The sequence below is a fragment of the Physeter macrocephalus genome, chromosome 2 (assembly GCF_002837175.3).
Source record: "Physeter macrocephalus isolate SW-GA chromosome 2, ASM283717v5, whole genome shotgun sequence".
Classification (NCBI taxonomy): domain Eukaryota; kingdom Metazoa; phylum Chordata; class Mammalia; order Artiodactyla; family Physeteridae; genus Physeter; species Physeter macrocephalus.
In genome coordinates this window covers 41,632,119-41,649,786 of record NC_041215.1, presented here as the reverse complement: position 1 = coordinate 41,649,786, position 17,668 = coordinate 41,632,119, and the positions used below count along the sequence as shown (strand labels likewise).

Here is a 17,668-nt window from a genome sequence, read left to right as displayed (position 1 = left end):
CGGGACCCCGGCAGTGGCGGGCTGCACGAGCTCCCGGGAGGGGCGGTGTGGAGAGTGACCTGTGCTTGCACACAGGCCTCTTGGTGGCGGCAGCAGCAACCCTAGCGTCCCACGCCTGTCTCTGCTGTCCGCGCCGACAGCCACGGCTCGCACCCGTTTCTGGAGCTCCTTTACGCGGTGCCCTTAATCCCCTCTCCTCGCGCCCCAGGAAGCAAAGAGGCAAGAAAAAGCCTCCTGTCTCTTCGGCAGCTCCAGACTTCAACCGGACTCCCTCCCGGCTAGCCGTGGTGCACTAACCCCTTCAGGCTGTGCTCACGCCGCCAGCCCCAGTCCTCTCCCTGGGATCCGACTGAAGTCCGAGACTCAGCTCCCAGCCCCAGCCCGCCCCGGCAGGTGAGCAGACAAGCCTCTCGGGCCGGTGAGTGCCGGTCGGCACCGATCCTCTGTGCGGGAATCTCTCCGCTTTGCCCTCCGCACCCTGCTGCGCGGCTCCGGAGTTTCCCCCTCCGCCACCCGCAGTCTCCGCCCGCAAAGGGGTTTCTAGTGTGTGGGAACCTTTTCTCCTTCACGGCTCCCTCCCACTGGTGCAGGTCCCGTCCCTATTCTTTGTCTCTGTTTATTCTTTTTTCTTTTGCCCTACCCAGGTACGTGGGCAGTTTCTTGCCTTTTGGGAGGTCTGAGGTCTTCTGCCAGCGTTCGGTGGGTGTTCTACAGGAGAAGTTCCACGTGTAGATGTATTTCTGATGTATCTGTGAGGAGGAAGGTGATCTCCGCGTCTTACCCTTCCGCCATCTTCTCGCACCCCTCACTTTACTATTAAAAAAAAAAAAAAAAAAAAAAAAAAAGAATCCACCTGCCAATGCAGGGGACACGGGTTCAAGCCCTGGTCCAAGAAGATCCCACATGCCGCAGAGCACCTAAGCCTGTGCGCCACAACTTCTGAGCCTGCACTCTAGAGCCCGCAAGCCACAACTACTAAGCCCATGCGCCACAACTACTGAAGCCCTAGAGCCTGTGCTCCGCAACAAGAGAAGCCACTGCAATGAGAAGCCCACGCACCTCAACGAAGAGTAGCCCCCGCTCGCCACAACTAGAGAAAGCCCGCGCACAGCAACGAAGACCCAATGCAGCCAATCAATCAATCAAAAAGAAAAACAAAGCAGGGGGATGGGGGAGTTTGAGGGTATAGTTCTTGCCCCAGAGCATTCTGGGATTCCCTTGCACCTGATCACAAAGCCACAAGAAGGTTCTGCCCATACACTCAAGACAATACAAACGACTGAGGTGCAAGAAAAACTCCCGCGTCTCTAAAATGCTCTCCGCGCAAGACCGGCCTTTCCTCCCTGCCATTCAAACATTCTTGAGTACTTCTGTCAGGGACTGAGTATGTGACGATGAAGAGGCTTGATCCTGGCCCTCAAACTGTAGCGGGGAGACACACACGTCAATGGATCATTAGACTATAACATAAAAGTGGAATCTACCCACTGATTAAACAAGTGTTTGTTGAGCACCTACTACATGCAGGGCACTGTTCTGGATGCCAGTGTACAAAAGCAAGAGTACATAATAGACACAGGATAATCACAAGAACACAGAAGAAACCCATCACATCCTATCCAGGAGGATCAAGAAAGCCTTCTCTGAAAAAGGAAACCCTGGAAGGAGTCCTGAAAGACGAAAAGAAGATGGTGGAGGAAGGCATCCCCAGCGTGGGGTGGGAGCCTGTGCATGGAGCAGAGGTACCAGTGCCCAGTGACAGTCAAGGGCACTGTTGCCCTGCACGCCTAGAACAGAAGGGGAAGCAGGGGGGCCAAGATGAGTCTTGGACGTGTAGACAAGGTGACCAGGGACCTTGATGCCACAGCAGGACTTAGGGCTCCCCTGTAGTTGAGTAATTTTGAAGAGCCTGAATTCCAAGAGTGGCGTGATCGGATTCCCATCTCAGATATAATACCCCAAAATGGTTTTTATTTGCAAGCACTGCCTCTCCTGCCTCAGAGGCTTGAAAATGCAGAAGACGGGCAGATTTAGATTTAGTAACTGAATATAAACAAGTTTCAAAAAAATAAGGCATAGAAGATTCTTCCCTGTTTTAATTAGAGAAGATGGCTAGAAACTACTAAGGCGGCGAGGGGGAGAAAAAGAATGTTTTTTCACAAACCCCAAAAATCAAGTGAGCAAAAAGCAGCTTCCCAGAGACAAACCGTCCTGACTTAGTAATTCTGCTAGAACTGCGCATTTTCATCTCTGCTGGGACCAACAGAAGCTGCGTGACAAATGCTCTTCACGTCCCGTGTGGCCTGCTGCCACATCACACCTCGGTACGAGCCACACCAGCCTCCCAACTTGGCCACCAAGCTCGTGGTGAAGGAGCCAACCTCTGACAGATCCAGAAAGGAGTGAGTGTACATATTCTCACCATGGACAATGGCTGCAAGGAAGGCTATTTTTTCCAAATAATATTTTATATTAATTTAACAGTTCAACATTCCCAAAGGCCTTCAAACTGAGGACTGAATTTCCCCTGTAACATGAAAGGCAATTTCAGATCCCCGAAGTCCAAAATTCAACTATTAAACATCCCATCCATTCTGTCCCTATAGACAAGACACACTTACTACTCAGAAAATGGTAACCTGTACATAATAAACTGATGCAATGAGATTGCATTGCAATGTTATGGTTTCCAACCCAAAACCAGTTAAAAGTTCCTATGTTATATATCCTCTTTATTGACCACACTTTAAGCCTATCAGCTACTCTAGCTTCAAATGAACTTGATTGCTTCAATACAAACACAAACTCCAATTTAATTTCTACACGACTATCTGCCTTCCAAATGAAATTCTAAAGCCCAACAAGTGAGATCATAATTAGGTTGGTTACGTTTTTTATTATAGAAGCAAGCACATTAAATGTTACTGCCTTGAAGGCCAATGTTTCTATTAGCGAAGCCACACATGAAACAGACTGGGGATTTTTCTTCATCTACCGCTGTGAGTTGCCAAGATGTTTAACTGCCACATTTTGGAATATTTCAAATGTTTCCAGTCAGAATCAAAATTGAGAGATGGGTTAAAAATTAGTCTTCACTGTATGCAGTGTATAATGAATTCCATCACTTAACATCCCAAAACAGGCAAAACTAATCTTGCTGAGAAGTCAGGTTGGTGCTTACACTTGGGATGGGGGTGAATGCAGATCTTGACTAGAAGGAGGCACAGGGGAGCTGCCCAGTACTGTACATGGTTTACTTCTTGATCTGGGTACAAATGGCTGTGATAATTCACCATGCTGTACACGAACCACATGTAAGCGTTCTTTACATATAATTTAGTTGAAGTTTAAAATATTAGGGTAGAGGACAATTATTTGTCTACTCTCATGAAGACCCTAATAGGTCAGTACTTCAATTCTATGTGGCATTTGAAAGAACATGGGTTTCACATGGACAGAAATCAGATCAACAGAAATACTGATCTGCTTTACTGGACATGCTTTCATTCTCTTTCATTGATTTTTCTGAAAGGTCTCAACCATATGTTCATTGCGGCATTATTTACAACTGCCAAGATATGGAAACAACCTAAGTGCCTATCAATGGACGAATGGATAAAGAAGATGTGGTGTGTCTATATATACACAATGGAATATTACTCAGCCATAAAAAGATGAAGTCTTGCCATTTGCAACAATATGAATTGACCTTGAAGGTCTCATGCTAAGTGAAATAAGACAGAGAAAGATAAATACTGTATGATATCACTCATATGTGGAATCTAAAAAAAACACGAACAAGAAAACAAAATAAATGAACAACCAACAAAAACAGGTAGATACAGAGGACACAGCAGTGGTTGCCAGACGAGAAGGGGTGGGGCAAAACGGGTAAAAGGGACCAACTGTTTGGTGATGGATGGAAACTAAACTTTGGATTGTGAGCAGCCTATAGGGCATACAGAAGTAAAGATATAATGGTGTATACATGAAACTTATATAATGTTATAAACCAACATTACTACTTCAATAAAAAATAAGTAGATACTAACCATCCTAACAGTCAGGTGAGCAGCATGCGGAACACCCAGCGTGAATCATTATTTAACAGCCCCTCCTCCGTACAACACAACTACTTCCAGCAACAATCATGCAATAATCATCATTCTATTCTTGAATCATTTAGTTTTAAAATAACCATTTAAAAAGAAGGTCGAATTTATTTTTTTAACATCTTTATTGGAGTATAGCTGCTTTACAATGGTGTGTTAGTTTCTGCTGTATAACAAAGTGAATCAGTTATATGTATGCATATATCCCCATATCCCCTCCCTCTTGCGTCTCCCCCCCACCCCTCTAGGTGGTCACAAAGCATGAGCTGATCTCGCTGTGCTATGCAGCTGCTTCCCACTAGCTATCTATTTGACATTTGGTAGTGTATACATATCAATGCTACTCTCTCACTTCGTCCCAGCTTACCTTTCCCCCCCGTGTCCTCAAATCCATTCTCTATGTCTGCGTCTTTATCCCTGTCCTGCTCCTAGGTTCATTAGAACCTTTTTGTTTGTTCGTTTTTTGATATTCCATATATATGTGTTAGCATATGGTATTTGTTTTTCTCTTTCCGAATTACTTCACTCTGTTTGACAGACTCTAGGTCCATCTACCTCACTACAAATAACTCAATTTTGTTTCTTTTTATGGCTGAGGAATATTGCATTGCGTATATGTACCACATCTTCTTTCTCCATTCATCTGTCGATGGACACTTAGACTGCTTCCATGTCCTAGCTACTGTAAATAGTGCTGCAATGAACATTGTGGTACATGACTCTTTGAATTATGGTTTTCTCAGGCTATATGCCCAGTAGTGGGATTGCTGGATCATATGGTAGTTCTGTTTTTAGTTTTTTAAGAAACCTCCATACTGTTCTCCATAGTGGCTGTATCAATTTACATTCCCACCAACAGTGTAGGAGGGTTCCCTTTGCTCCACACCCTCTCCAGCATTTATTGTTTGTAGATTTTCTGATGATAGCCATTTAAAAAGAAGGTCAATTTTAAAGTGACTTCTAAAATGCAGCAAAACATTTCTTCCATGAACTAAAGTATGCACTTACCCAGCAATATGACACCTAGGAGTTCTCTCTCACTCTCACTTTTTTAAATTTTAAGCACATATTAAAAACTCCAGGGACTTCCCTGGTGGCGAAGTGGTTAAGAATCCGCCTGCAAATGCAGGGGACATGGGTTTGAGCCCTGCTCCGGGAAGATCCCACATGCCACGGAGCAACTAAGCCCATGCACCACAACTACTGAGCCTGCCCTCTAGCCCACGAACCACAGCTACTGAAGCCCGCGCACCTAGAGCCTGTGCTCCGCAACAAGAGAAGCCACCGCAGTGAGAAGCCTCCCACGACCCACAGCTACTGAAGCCCGCGCACCTAGAGCCTGTGCTCCGCAACAAGAGAAGCCACCGCAGTGAGAAGCCTGCGCACCGCAATGAAGAGTAGCCCCCGCTTGCCACTAGAGAAAGCCCGCGCGCAGCAACGAAGACCCCAGGCACCCAAATAAATAAGTAAATAAATAAAAACTCCAAACGGTCACAGAGTGACAGAAGTGAAGAAACTCAATTTCCATTTGTTCATCTTCAACTGCACTATCACTGTTTATCTCAAAGCCCTATTTAAACATAAGAACATGTTGTACCATAAGGACGAAAGGCATGAAGTACTCCTAAAGCAGCTCCAACACGGCCGAACTGCTAGGAACTTAACCCTCAAATCAACGTGCATCACTCGGTCCATGTGTACCAGGGCCAACTGTGTAACAGAGTTGCCCAAATTAATTTCCATGTACAATACGATGCTTATTAAAGGGAACTTTTTTTTAAGTGTGCTAATCTGATGTGTGTAAATAAACATATACTCACACATATGTATATATAATTACTAACAGCAGCAACTATTCAGAATTTAGAGGAGCAAAGGAGTTTTTCCCAGAAACTATTTTATCAGTGGCTTCATTTAGATTTGCCCACACGTGGTGGTAACAAAACGCAGACCGGCTGAAGTCAGCTGTACAGGTTTTAGCCTCTGTAAGGGCTGCCCCGCCTGACAGCCCCACCTGCAGGGGACCGCTCCCATGGCTCCACCCATGGGAGGCAGCTGCACACAGCCAAAGGCAAAAGAACCCTGCAGACAGAAGGCCTCTGAAGACACAAAATAAACGTCCAGGTTCAGACACAAAAGCTTTTGTGTGGCGCACTTTAAGACAGCCCTTGCAGTTTATAGTGAGGGTAAAGCAGGGTTTCTCTATGTCAGCACCGTTGGCTATTTGGGCAGGCTAATTCCTTGCTGTGGGACCGCCGTGTATGCTACAGGATGTTAATCTGCCTGCCTGGGCTCTATCCACTGCATACACCGACCAGTAAACACACTCCCGTACCCTTGAACCAAGATGTAACAAAGGTCCCCCCTTCACCGACAGCTCAGAGTCCCTCGGGTGGAGGTTAGAACACCTTGGGACGGCACACAGGAAATCAAGCCCGGTGCTCGCCCCAGGGAAGGGACATGTGGTTTATTTTTAGAGCTCCCTTTTCATTCTTAGCAAGTGCATCTATTTCCTATTCAAACACACGTTTAATTAAATACACAAAGAGAGGGTGTGCCACTGAAAAAAAATGCCAGCAGCCCTCTCAAATTATTTTTCCTTTATTTTCAAATATGTACCTAATGAACGGAAACAAAACGAACATCTTTCCCAAAAGGCCATTCCAGCCCAAGAGAGATATTCTATAAACACGGGCATAAATGACCACTGTAAAGAAAATATTTCCGGACATGCCTCCACCCCCGAATCACTTCTTTTACACACAATTCTAACTTGCTGTGGTTCCTCCAGGTCAAAGCAGCATGGAAGCGGCAAATCAGAACAGCAGCAGCAAGGTTAAGCATACTGTCCCCAGAGGGCCCTGGGAGAGGCAGCCTGGGTATTGCAAAAAAAAGAGCCGGGGATTCGGGGACAGGAAACCTGGATCTGAGTCTCTGTTCTACCACTTTCTCACCCTGGGGCTCTGACCAAATCACAACCTCCCAAGATGCCAGCTTTTATTTATGAAATGGAGGGTGATGTGTGCTTCTAAGAGCTGCCTTGAGAACTAACTCATTCGAACTAAGTGAAGGTTTTCATCCAGGTGTCAAATGCTATTACCTTTATTGTAGAATTATACACATCACCAGGCTCTGCCAGAGGTAACTGCTAGCTTTACCAATAGGAGTCTTGTCACTGAAAACAGCCCCAGGGTTGGTTCCAACAGCATGAACAGCAGATTCAGAAGGTAGAAAAGAGTAGGAAACGTGAAAGTGTACAGCACAGGAGCGAAGGACAGGGAAGACAGACTGCCTGGGTTCTCATCCCACTGGGTGATGCTGGGCAACTTTTTTGACTTCTACATGCTTCAGTCTCCATCTACAAACTGGGGCTAACAGTGGCACCGTCGGTGCCCATTATTTGCGGTAGTGACACTTTACAAAATCTCTGTGAACAATGACTTGGCAAATATTGAACCAGTGATTCTAGGGGAAGGGAATACGGGCTTAGGTTCCTGTGAGCCTCTGGTCAGAACATTTTTGTCCGCTGATCAACACGTAACCATGGGGACTTCCCTGGCGGTCCAGTGGTTAAGACTCTGCGCTTACACTGCAGGGGGCAAGGGTTCAATCCCTGGTCGGGAATGAAGATCCTACGTGTCTCGTGACCAATAAATAAATAAATACATACATAAAACATTCGCTGTCACCTATTAAAATCTTTTAAAAACCAGAAATAAATTATTTTTAAAAATACATAACCATGTTTTAAGTCCTTCCGTTTTAAGACACCTTATTTAACATACGCAGTTGATTCATCAATATTGAACTCACAGCCAACAGGACTATAACTCATGCTTGAAGAAGCTTATCTAACACACCTGTTTTCTCCCTAAGGCACAGAGCACAGCCTTCTAGCACTTTGGAACTCTCGACATAATTCCAGCACTACGCTTGGGGGCCATTTTAAACAACAAAATCACCAACCAAAAAAAAAAAAAAGCTCAAAAATGCCAAGAGTTGCACTAATGAGACCACGAAGAGGACACCTAGTTATAGTAGGAGACCTGAAACAAGAAGGCAGAGCATCTCCTATCTGAGCTGGGCACATCCACATCAGTAACTCAAATTTTCCTCCACTCTGTCTGTGTCTACAAAGGGTCGCACAGGGCTACAACTACTGATTTGAGCGTTATACAAATAAGTTTTAACAAGGAGGCAAATTTGCATATACAGAATCCGCAAATAATGAGGATCAGCTGTACCAGACTCACACAGTAGCTCTGATGATTCAATGAATGAATACAGATAAAGCACTGAGAACTTCCCCATGTATAGGAAGCACTCCACAGATGTTCATTATTATTGGGGAGTCAAATATGTCCATAACATATCACATGGTGTAAAAGGCTTAACAAAACTGTGAAAAAAGAACATAGATGATGGTAGAGAACCACAGACGAGGGAGTATGGCATAGAATAAAGAAATCAAAAACCAAAACTCAGGAAATTTCTTCCCTAAAGCAACCTTCCACTTAACCTATTTATCTTTCTTTCTCTCCACCAAAAGGTTACACTCCCCAGGCCAGCCGTCTACATTTCTGCTCTCACATACATTCTCTGGATGCTTTGTCCTTTTTGCAATGTATGGTAGGAAACTACATTTCCCCAACTCCCTCACCAACTGGCTTCCAGGTAGGGTTGGCCTGCGGGAGACACCGGCAGCAGCTGGGAGGACAGGCACAGAGAAGAGGCCGGGGTCTCTCATCCCCTTTCCATCTACCCACCAGCATCTCCTCCAGGGATGCAGCCCTTTCCAAAGGGTTCTACTTCCCGTTTCTGGTAACACTTCCAACTCCCATGCCCCCTGCAGCCCTCGGGGTGGATTTCTTCTGGTGGCTACAAATCTCTGGGTTGCCACATGCTCTTTGGTACATCAATGTCACCTCTTCCATCACCTACAAACCCAGTTTTCTGTAGTAGGTCCTCTGGTCACAATGCCTAGTCCAGTTATTCTGACTGACATGATACCACACATGGCTCCAGAAGGATGCTAAACCTGCAACTCTCCTGCCAAGACCAGCTCCACCACACACACACACACACACACACACACACACACACACACCCTCTCCTTCCCACAATCTCACCTCACATTCAAACTCTCTGGATTGAGGACAAATAAAGGTGCTTTGGTTTGCTTTCTTTTAATTCACTGCTGCCGGAAGAAAGTGCACTTACAAAACTATTAGAGCTACTTCAGCTTTTTATCAAGTACGTTACCTCCCCCTTTCAACATGGGTTAGTGGTTGCCCCACTCCAACAGTCTCCTGCTTAAGTGCTATGTACTTTTAAAAGACCAAGCAGTACTCCCCCCTCATACATACCTTTAAAAAAAAAAAAAAAAAGATCCAAATGTGGCCGATGGCACATGGCCAATTTCCTCTCATGGTCAGCACTAGCCACCACTGCTGCTAACAGCGGCCAGTATAATCAATGCCCATTAATTCTGAGGCAATTTCCAATCTTCTCTTCCCATTGTTTCTTACTCAGGGCATAAAAATGCAACGCCCGACCATAATCACGAACAGGCATAAAAGAGGAGTAAACAAGTTCACGTGGATAAAAGAATGCAAGAGTGTACAAGATTCTGATAAGTGAATCAGAGAAGCAGGAGAAAGGGGGCCTGTGGGCAATGCTCGCTACTCACTGAATGCCTGTTCTCTTCTCCTCCCGAGACGCACAGCTGGATGACGTGTCCCAGCAAGGTGAGGCCAGGGGAACTGCGTCTGTGCCCCCTTCCAGGGGGCTAGAATGAACACCACTGCAGGGTGATCCTGGAGGGCAGGGGTTCACAAAGTCAGGGCCTATTTAGCCTTGGTCGCTAAATGACTTTTTTTTTTTATTGAAGTAGAGTTGATTTAAAATATTGTAATAGTTTCGGGTGTACAGCAATGATTCAGTTATACATATATATGTATATATCTATATTCTTTTCTCTCTGATTCTTTTCCATTTTAGGCTATTACAAGATATTGAATATTGTTTCCGGTGCTATACAGTAAATCCTTGTTGTTTGTTTTATATACAGTAGTATGTATCTGTTAATCCCATACTCCCAGTTTATCCCTCACCCCTCTCCTTTGGTAACCATAAGTTTGTTTCCTATGTCTGTGAGTCTGTTTCGTAAATAAGTCATTTGTACTATTTTTTAGATTCCACATAGAAGTGATATAATATTTGCCTTTGTCTGACTTACTTGACTTAGTATGATAATCTCTAGGTCCATCCATGTTGCTACAAATGGCATTATTTCATTCTTTTTTATGGCTGAGTGATATTCTGTTGTATATATGTACCACATCTTTATCCATTTATCTGTCGATGGACATTTAGGTTGTTTCATGTCTTGGCTATTGTGAATAGTGCTGCTGTGAACATTGGGGTGCATATATCTTTTCAAATTCGAGTTTTTCCAGATATATGCCCAAGAGTGGGATTGCTGGATCACGCGGTAACTATTTGTAGTTTTTTAAGGAACCTCCATACTGTTCTCCATAGTGGCTGTATCAATTTACATTCCCACCAACAGTGCAAGAAGGTTCCCTTTTCTCCAAACCCTCTCCAGCATTTATTATGCTAAATGACTTCTTAAAAGGGGTAATTTCCCCACCTCCACCAGCCTAAAACTATGAACTAGGAAAGAAACTTGCACTAGGTATAAAATGACTATACGTATAGACACACACACACAGAGGTCCTTCTGTTACAGAAGGTCACAAACGCAGGACGTGTGCCTTTCAAATGAGCTGGGCAGACATCTGGTCAAGGTGGCCAAAGGCGTATATGAAATAATCCCCAGCAGGTCCCTTAAAGACGGATCTCTAAAAAGAGAGATCACCATTTGGGTGAGGAACACAGGAATGGGCACTGTTCCTGGTTCCCCATCTCCTGTCGGGGAGAACAGTGCCCTGCAGGCCAATAACACTTTCACTTTGTAACATAAAAACCAGGATTCAGAGAGGTCAGGGTGGGCCCTCCGCAGAAACAGAGCTGAGACCCCCATCTCCCAGGTCAGTGCTACTACTCAAAGAGGGTGGGAGCATCCACAGAGGGGGGCCAGTCCACCAAGGGTTTCTGGTCTTTGAAGAGCTAAGTACCAAAACTGAGGGTAAGTGTCCTTTTAACTTTTACAGCCAGTGGACAGGGTAACTCTATGTCTTTGAATCTCATAATAAAATTGAAGGCTAGTATTTTACACTTCCTTCTTTTTTTTTTTTTTTAGATTAAGTTGTTTCAAACTAGTTTATTTAGGGGTTCCATTTTCACTCCTCAATAGATTTTACGTATTTCTCATATGCTTCTTCACTCATTAGTTCATCTAGTTCTGAAGGGTTACTGAGTGTCATCTTGATCAGCCAACCATCTTCGTAACAAGATTTGTTGACAAGTCCTGGATTTTCTGCTAGAGCTTCATTAATTTCAGTTACTTCTCCTGAGAGAGAATAGAGTTCACTAGCAGCTTTCACACTTTAAAGCACCAAATTCCTCGTCTGTTCAATTTTGTCCCAACTACAGGCAGACTACAGTAAACAACATCTCCCAAAGCTTCCTGTGCAAAATTGCTGATTCCCACTGTTCCAACACCGTTTTCTGTTGTTACCCATTCATGTTTGTGAATTTACGACCCAACAGCAGAGCGGGTCCGGCGCGCAGCGCCCGGACGGCGCCCGCCCGCAGTCCCCAGGGCCGCAGCGGGCAGAGCGCGTTGGGCGAGGAGATGGCGCGCAGGCTGCAGACCACGGCTCGCAGGCTGCAGACCGCCATGAGCGCAGGGGACCACTTCCTTCTTTCTTTAATCTCACTTTTTCTAGCAATTTATTTTTATGGTACCAGACCATGATGGTTTAGAATTTTTAAAAACTGTTCCATTTCTGCAGGCACCCAGAGTCCCCAAACTCTTCAACCAAATTCCCATGGTCACCGCACCCCCTTCCCCAATCCTTCCTGCCTCACCCTCACCCAGGCTCTCCTCTACCTTTCACCCTTCCTTTCCAGGAGGAAACTCCCTTTAAATAGGTGGCGGTAAACTTTCCGGTAGGCCCTCCAATGCATGCTCAGTGGGCACTGACTCCTGTGAGCCATCCTGAGCTCAGACCAAAAGGAAGAGGTTAAAAGTGATCCATCCACACAGCTAAAATAACACAGGACTCCGGTCCCAGAAAGCCATCATGGTAAAAGAAGAAAAAAAAACTGTCCGTGGCCCTTACCCACGTTAATTAACCCGAGGGACAGCCTCAGCCTGCCCAACAGATGCTCTCTATCCATCACCTAAACCTGAGACGCAAAGTAAAGGAGCCTTCGCCTGTCTCCTCAAGGTAGGTCGACATACGTGGAGAGATGCCACGCCGGCTTGGGGAGAAAGGAGAGGTTATTGACAGAGTGAGTCACGTGTGCGGCATCAGGTATGATGAAGTATTATGGGAAGGGAAGGGGACGTGGAGACGGCATTAGCTCTGTCCAGCAGGACCCACTGAACTGCCCATTACAAGGGAGCCCTGAACTAGTGGAGGAGGAGGACTTGGAGAGAAGGATGTAAACACATACACCTCCTTGAAAATGAATGAAGAGAAACCGTCTAGACGACAATGACGGGACAGTGACATAAGGAACGAAACCATAGGAAACGGCGAATCCAGGCAGCACCAACCTTCCCCGGAGCGTGGGTACCACGGGGCTTGCTGTAGGTCTCCGTTCCAGGCAGGTCATGTGTTTTAGACTTTCCAGGGACAAATGAATGGTAATTTTAACAGACGCCAACATCAGCACCTTTCACAGTTACTAAGATGTGTCATCGACGAGATCAGAAAGGCAGGCATTAGAGGGGGATGTAAATGAGCAAGTATTCCACTAAGTCTCTGCACTTGTCTGGGTATTTGAAATATTTAAACATCTTTCTGTATTTTTTTTTCAAGTATAGCCAGAGAACAGACACATGACGCTGTTTTGAAACGTCTTGCCACAAACCGGGAATTCTGATTAGATCCAGTCCAAACCAGGCATGCCTTGGGAAGACAAGTGCTCTGCTGTTCCACGTCTGGCCTGGTGACAAGGGGCAGCCCCAGCCCTGACCTCTGCCCCGCACCCCACTTTTCCCTGGGGCCAAGAGGGCAGCGGGGTTAATCCAACATGCCCAGCTATCAACTAGCGGCAGCTGTCTAGACAGACTGCAGGCACCTCTTGGGCTTCGAGAAGGAGGGCTGAGATGGAGACCCAATGTGCACCACAGGCAAAGGGCCGGGAAGGTGACGACCATCGTCAGCTGACTCTCTTCCCAAATCCTGTGGCCACCATCAAGCTGGTTCAAGAGCCTGTCCCTGCCCCACTCCAGGCAGGCCATGCAGTGGACGCGGCTGCACACAGCACACAGCCAAGGTCAGGCACTGACATTTCCCAAGACGTGACTAACATCCTGGGAACCACAGAAAGAAATCTGAGCACGGACAGTGAAGGCTGTTTCACCTTAATTGCACCCAAGACTTGCCATCTAAGCCCCCATTTGTGTTACACCTCTGCCAAGATTACTCATCTTTGATGCCAACAGGAGAACGCCATGAACTTGAAACTCCATCATCTGGATTTGTTGATGACTGTATTTCAACGCCTGCATGAGCAGGATAAAAAGAAAATGAAACCAAATTTTTCCTACCTAACACCTGTTTCTTTCTGACACTCATTGGCTCGGCTCAGCCCGCTGCCACATGCCAGGCTGTGTACTCGCCACTGGTGGTGTGAAAAGGAATAAGACCAACCCTCGTGCTCAAGGAATGTACGGTCTAGACAGACCCACAGTGAGTAACACACCTTCTGCTGCCCTCCTGCGCCTTAGCCTTCTCCTCTGGCAGTGTGTGTTCACGAGATCTACTGGCGTGGCTATGGTTTTAACTTCCATTTTTATCAACACTGCATCCCCTTCTCTTCCGGTCAGGTCTCCAGAAACGAAACTCTGAGATGGCTCTTTGAGAAACCAAGGCATAAAAAACCAGGTACAGGATCTACCAACCTATGTGAGAAACATTTTCTGACACCCATTTCCCAGCAACACCCCTTCTCACCACAGACTCTGTGGCAGAGTTACAGTCATTTGTTTCCAGAAGCCAATCATTTCCCTGATCTAAACTGACTCAGGGTTACACATAAACCCAAGCCTAAAGCTGGGACAACTTCTTTCCCGTTGAATCAGAAGAAAGACAGTTTTACAAAATGGCCAGGGGAGAAGGGTGACTGCTTCTCCACCTTCAGGAAGACCCAACCACCTCCAAAGTCCTGGGAGTTGTCAAAGTGTGGAGAGTGTGCTTTATAATCTGAAGGCTAATTTAAAAGATGGTAAGACATGCAAACTCATCTGTGATACGGCTTTCAAGTTATAAATGTCAGTGACAGCCAGTCTGCTGCGTTGGGAACTCCTCCAACAGGTTGACAGCAGCCCAATTCCACGGCTCTGGAGGAGGCTGACAGACAGCTGCTCTTTCAGTAGTTATTTTGAAAGGAGCCAAGAGGCCCTTCCAAAGGCAGCTAGGTATTGGCGCGCTGAAGGGGGAAGGTGACACCATATCTGGTGGCAGGCAGACACAGCCCAGGAGTGCCACAGGACGCCAACACGTCTGCCTGCTCCACGAAGACTGTCAATGCCACACAGTGCAGGAAAAAAAGAAAAAATCACAGCAGAGGAAAGGCAGAAAGATGCACATCCTTCCCAGAGCACAAGCCATTGCACCTGGGTATCAGGGACCGCAGACCCAACTCTAGTCTCCACGATGCCATCTTGCTACAGCCCCAGCTGCCATGCCTGGCACCTCTTGGAAGGCAGTGAACGGACTTCCTTATCTGTCGGCACTTCACTAGTTTCAGAACAGACCCTTGAAGATAGATGGTTTACTTGTCCGGTCCCTGAACTGAAAACCACTCCCTTTCGGTCATGTGTGTGATGTGGAGGTAGGGGGATGTGTGCGAGGGATTAAATATGCTTGTTCTATCTTAGACAAAACCCTATGCCTTCAGAGATGCAAAATCTCTGAGGTTCTGACAGACATTTCTTGTTTCTCTGGTTTCTCCCAGCGGGACAAACTTTCAAGGTGACAGCTAGAGAGAAGCCTCTGATAAAAGTCACATGGTCACATAATTTGAGTTCTAACTAAGGCTTTTATTCACATCAGACATTCATCGGCTTGTCAGTTGCTGGAGCGGATTTTCCTGTGATGCTGTTAGGGACAAAGTTTGTTCAAAGATCCACACACATAAGAGAAACAAGAATTATGAATGTTTCATGTTTCATTCTGCTGGCCCCACAACCTTGACACCCAAATCCTATTAGCCTGTAAAATACAAAAATTCTGCTTCCAAGTTGAATGTCTGATTTACCAAGGTGACTCTCAAAGGTAGCTTAGACAGTGGTTTTAAGCACTCAGGACTATTCATACAGTTAGAACAAGGAAGCACTCAGCAAAGTGCTTCCTCCGTAAAATATGTTCATAACTGGGGGCTCAGGAAAATGTACTCCGTGAACAATTCTTTGATACAGACACAGTTCAGAGATTGTGCAGTCGTTCTGAGTCATACTCTCCACTTCATTGGCTTTGCTTATTTATGTTCACACCATGATCCTCTGTGTCTGAAGGGGCCAGCCCTTCCATCTAAGAGTATCAAGCCATAATCCAGCCCAACACATTTACGTTTGATAATGACTAAGTAATAAATGACCTTCTGCTCCAGTCAATTTACTAATTCGAGGCAGATAAAACATTCTTGCCCAGCTAACCCAAAAGATAAATTCCACCAGGTCTCAACCAAATAGCCAGAGACGTACGTCTCCTTGGGATTGAGTTGCACTAGAAGGGCAACCCCTTGGCCCTTTGGGACTGTGGTGCATTTTGATAGTTCCAAATGCTAATGTCTGACTCAAATCCTCGGTCCTCTCCCCCCAAGGGCAAATATCCCGGGTCTGTGCTTAGCCAGGTAAATATGTGCTTACTATGGTACTTACATGGCCTGATGGATCTGCCTCCAATGTCTACTATAGAGCAGTAATCACTCCTGCAATTACAAGGACAGACATTTTTAAGTTTCTCCTCTTTAAGAACTTGATCCATTGCAAACAGACAGGCTGACAAAGAGCTTCTGCGAACCAGGCCTCTCACATTTCGGAACCCGACTGCCTTTTAAGATAAACACCGAAAAACAGCTAGGTGAGCATTCCCTATCACTTCAACACCCAGAGGCATTTATCTAAAAAATTACATTATCTCACTTGTTAGGATCCAAATCCATCCATTATTAGTTCAGCAGGAGTAAGGCTACATTTGGCAAAGATGGAGCATCTCCACAAAACCTCTCTTTGTTCCAAGTCTCAGGAGGCATTAAACCAAAGCTTTTACCAATCCTTATGCTTTCCGGACTAGACTACATTAATTTATACACACAGTCTCAGGTAGGTGTATACACATGATTTAAAAAATACATAGCTCTACAACAAAAAACCAAGGAGTCTGCAATACGAAATAAAGCCAGTTGAATTACAAGCCTGTTCATTGAAATATAATAGATTACTTGTACCTGCTTCACCTTGAATAAAACCAGAAAAGCAGTAAAAAGCCATTTTAGAAATATACCTACTATGTGCTTCTGATATCACTAGTATTTTCCCTCTATAAAACTCCTTTACAGAAAAACAAAAGGGGGAAAACATGTCCGTTAACAGATACATACAGTGTTTCTGATATTCATGGAATTTATCAGCAGAGAATTATAAAACTGAAAGAGAGCTCAATAAAGAGGGAGGGAAGGAGAGGGAGAGGAAAAGAATAAAGACCTTGCTGAACAGACCCATCTTCAAGCTAACTGCCCAGAAGTCTTCTAAGACTAGCCAACTGGTCTACTTTTTACTTAAGACCCTCATGGAAGAACATGTACCATATTCTGCTGGAAAATGTCTGAAAGAGTTTCGTTTTTTTAATACAAAGATGATTCTCTTTATATGGTCTGCAGCATATAACTACCCTTCACAGCACTAACATTTTTGTGTCAACAGTCTCTGAACAATAGCAGAAGGTTGGTGCACTGGGGCAACTTACAAGAGCAGATTCAACCTGGTGTTATTCCAAAATCCACCATCTCCATGAAAGAGTCTGGCCTCAAATGCTTGCTAAGGAAGGGTAGAAGGCTGGAAGGAACTGAATCAATGCTGGTGACCATGGGGCCCCTTTTGTACCAGCTTCATTCTGAGATAGCTTTGAGGTGAAGGAATGGGTTATCATGATACAGAAAAAGCTACTAACTCATGTAAGCAGCACCAAGATACATTTCAAGAAAACAATCCTAAGCATCTTGGCCAACATCAAAAACACATTCTCGGGCTTCCCTGGTGGCGCAGTGGTTGCGCGTCCGCCTGCCGATGCAGGGGAACCGGGTTCGCGCCCCGGTCTGGGAGGATCCCACATGCCGCGGAGCGGCTGGGCCCGTGAGCCATGGCCGCTGAGCCTGCACGTCCGGAGCCTGTGCTCCGCAACGGGAGAGGCCAC

The 17,668-nt window shown here is 45.6% G+C and overlaps 1 protein-coding gene and 1 pseudogene across 5 annotated transcripts in view; both read right to left on the bottom strand.

Annotated features, from left to right (window-relative positions):
• The window catches only part of LOC112062645 (alpha-1,6-mannosylglycoprotein 6-beta-N-acetylglucosaminyltransferase A), a 280,334-nt gene that overhangs the window by 208,560 nt on the left and 54,106 nt on the right, over positions 1-17,668 (bottom strand). The window contains exon 2 of one of the 5 annotated variants that reach the window (XM_055087513.1): positions 16,135-16,184. The exons of 2 other annotated variants lie outside the window; for them this stretch is intronic. The gene's annotated coding sequence lies outside the window, so the exon portion shown is untranslated. Of the gene's footprint in view, positions 1-9,801; positions 9,929-16,134; positions 16,573-17,668 lie in introns of those variants that run through there. 2 more of the 5 variants (XM_055087511.1, XM_055087507.1) reach the window with 2 other exon arrangements.
• On the bottom strand, positions 11,357-12,044 carry LOC102989588 (glycine cleavage system H protein, mitochondrial-like; annotated as a pseudogene).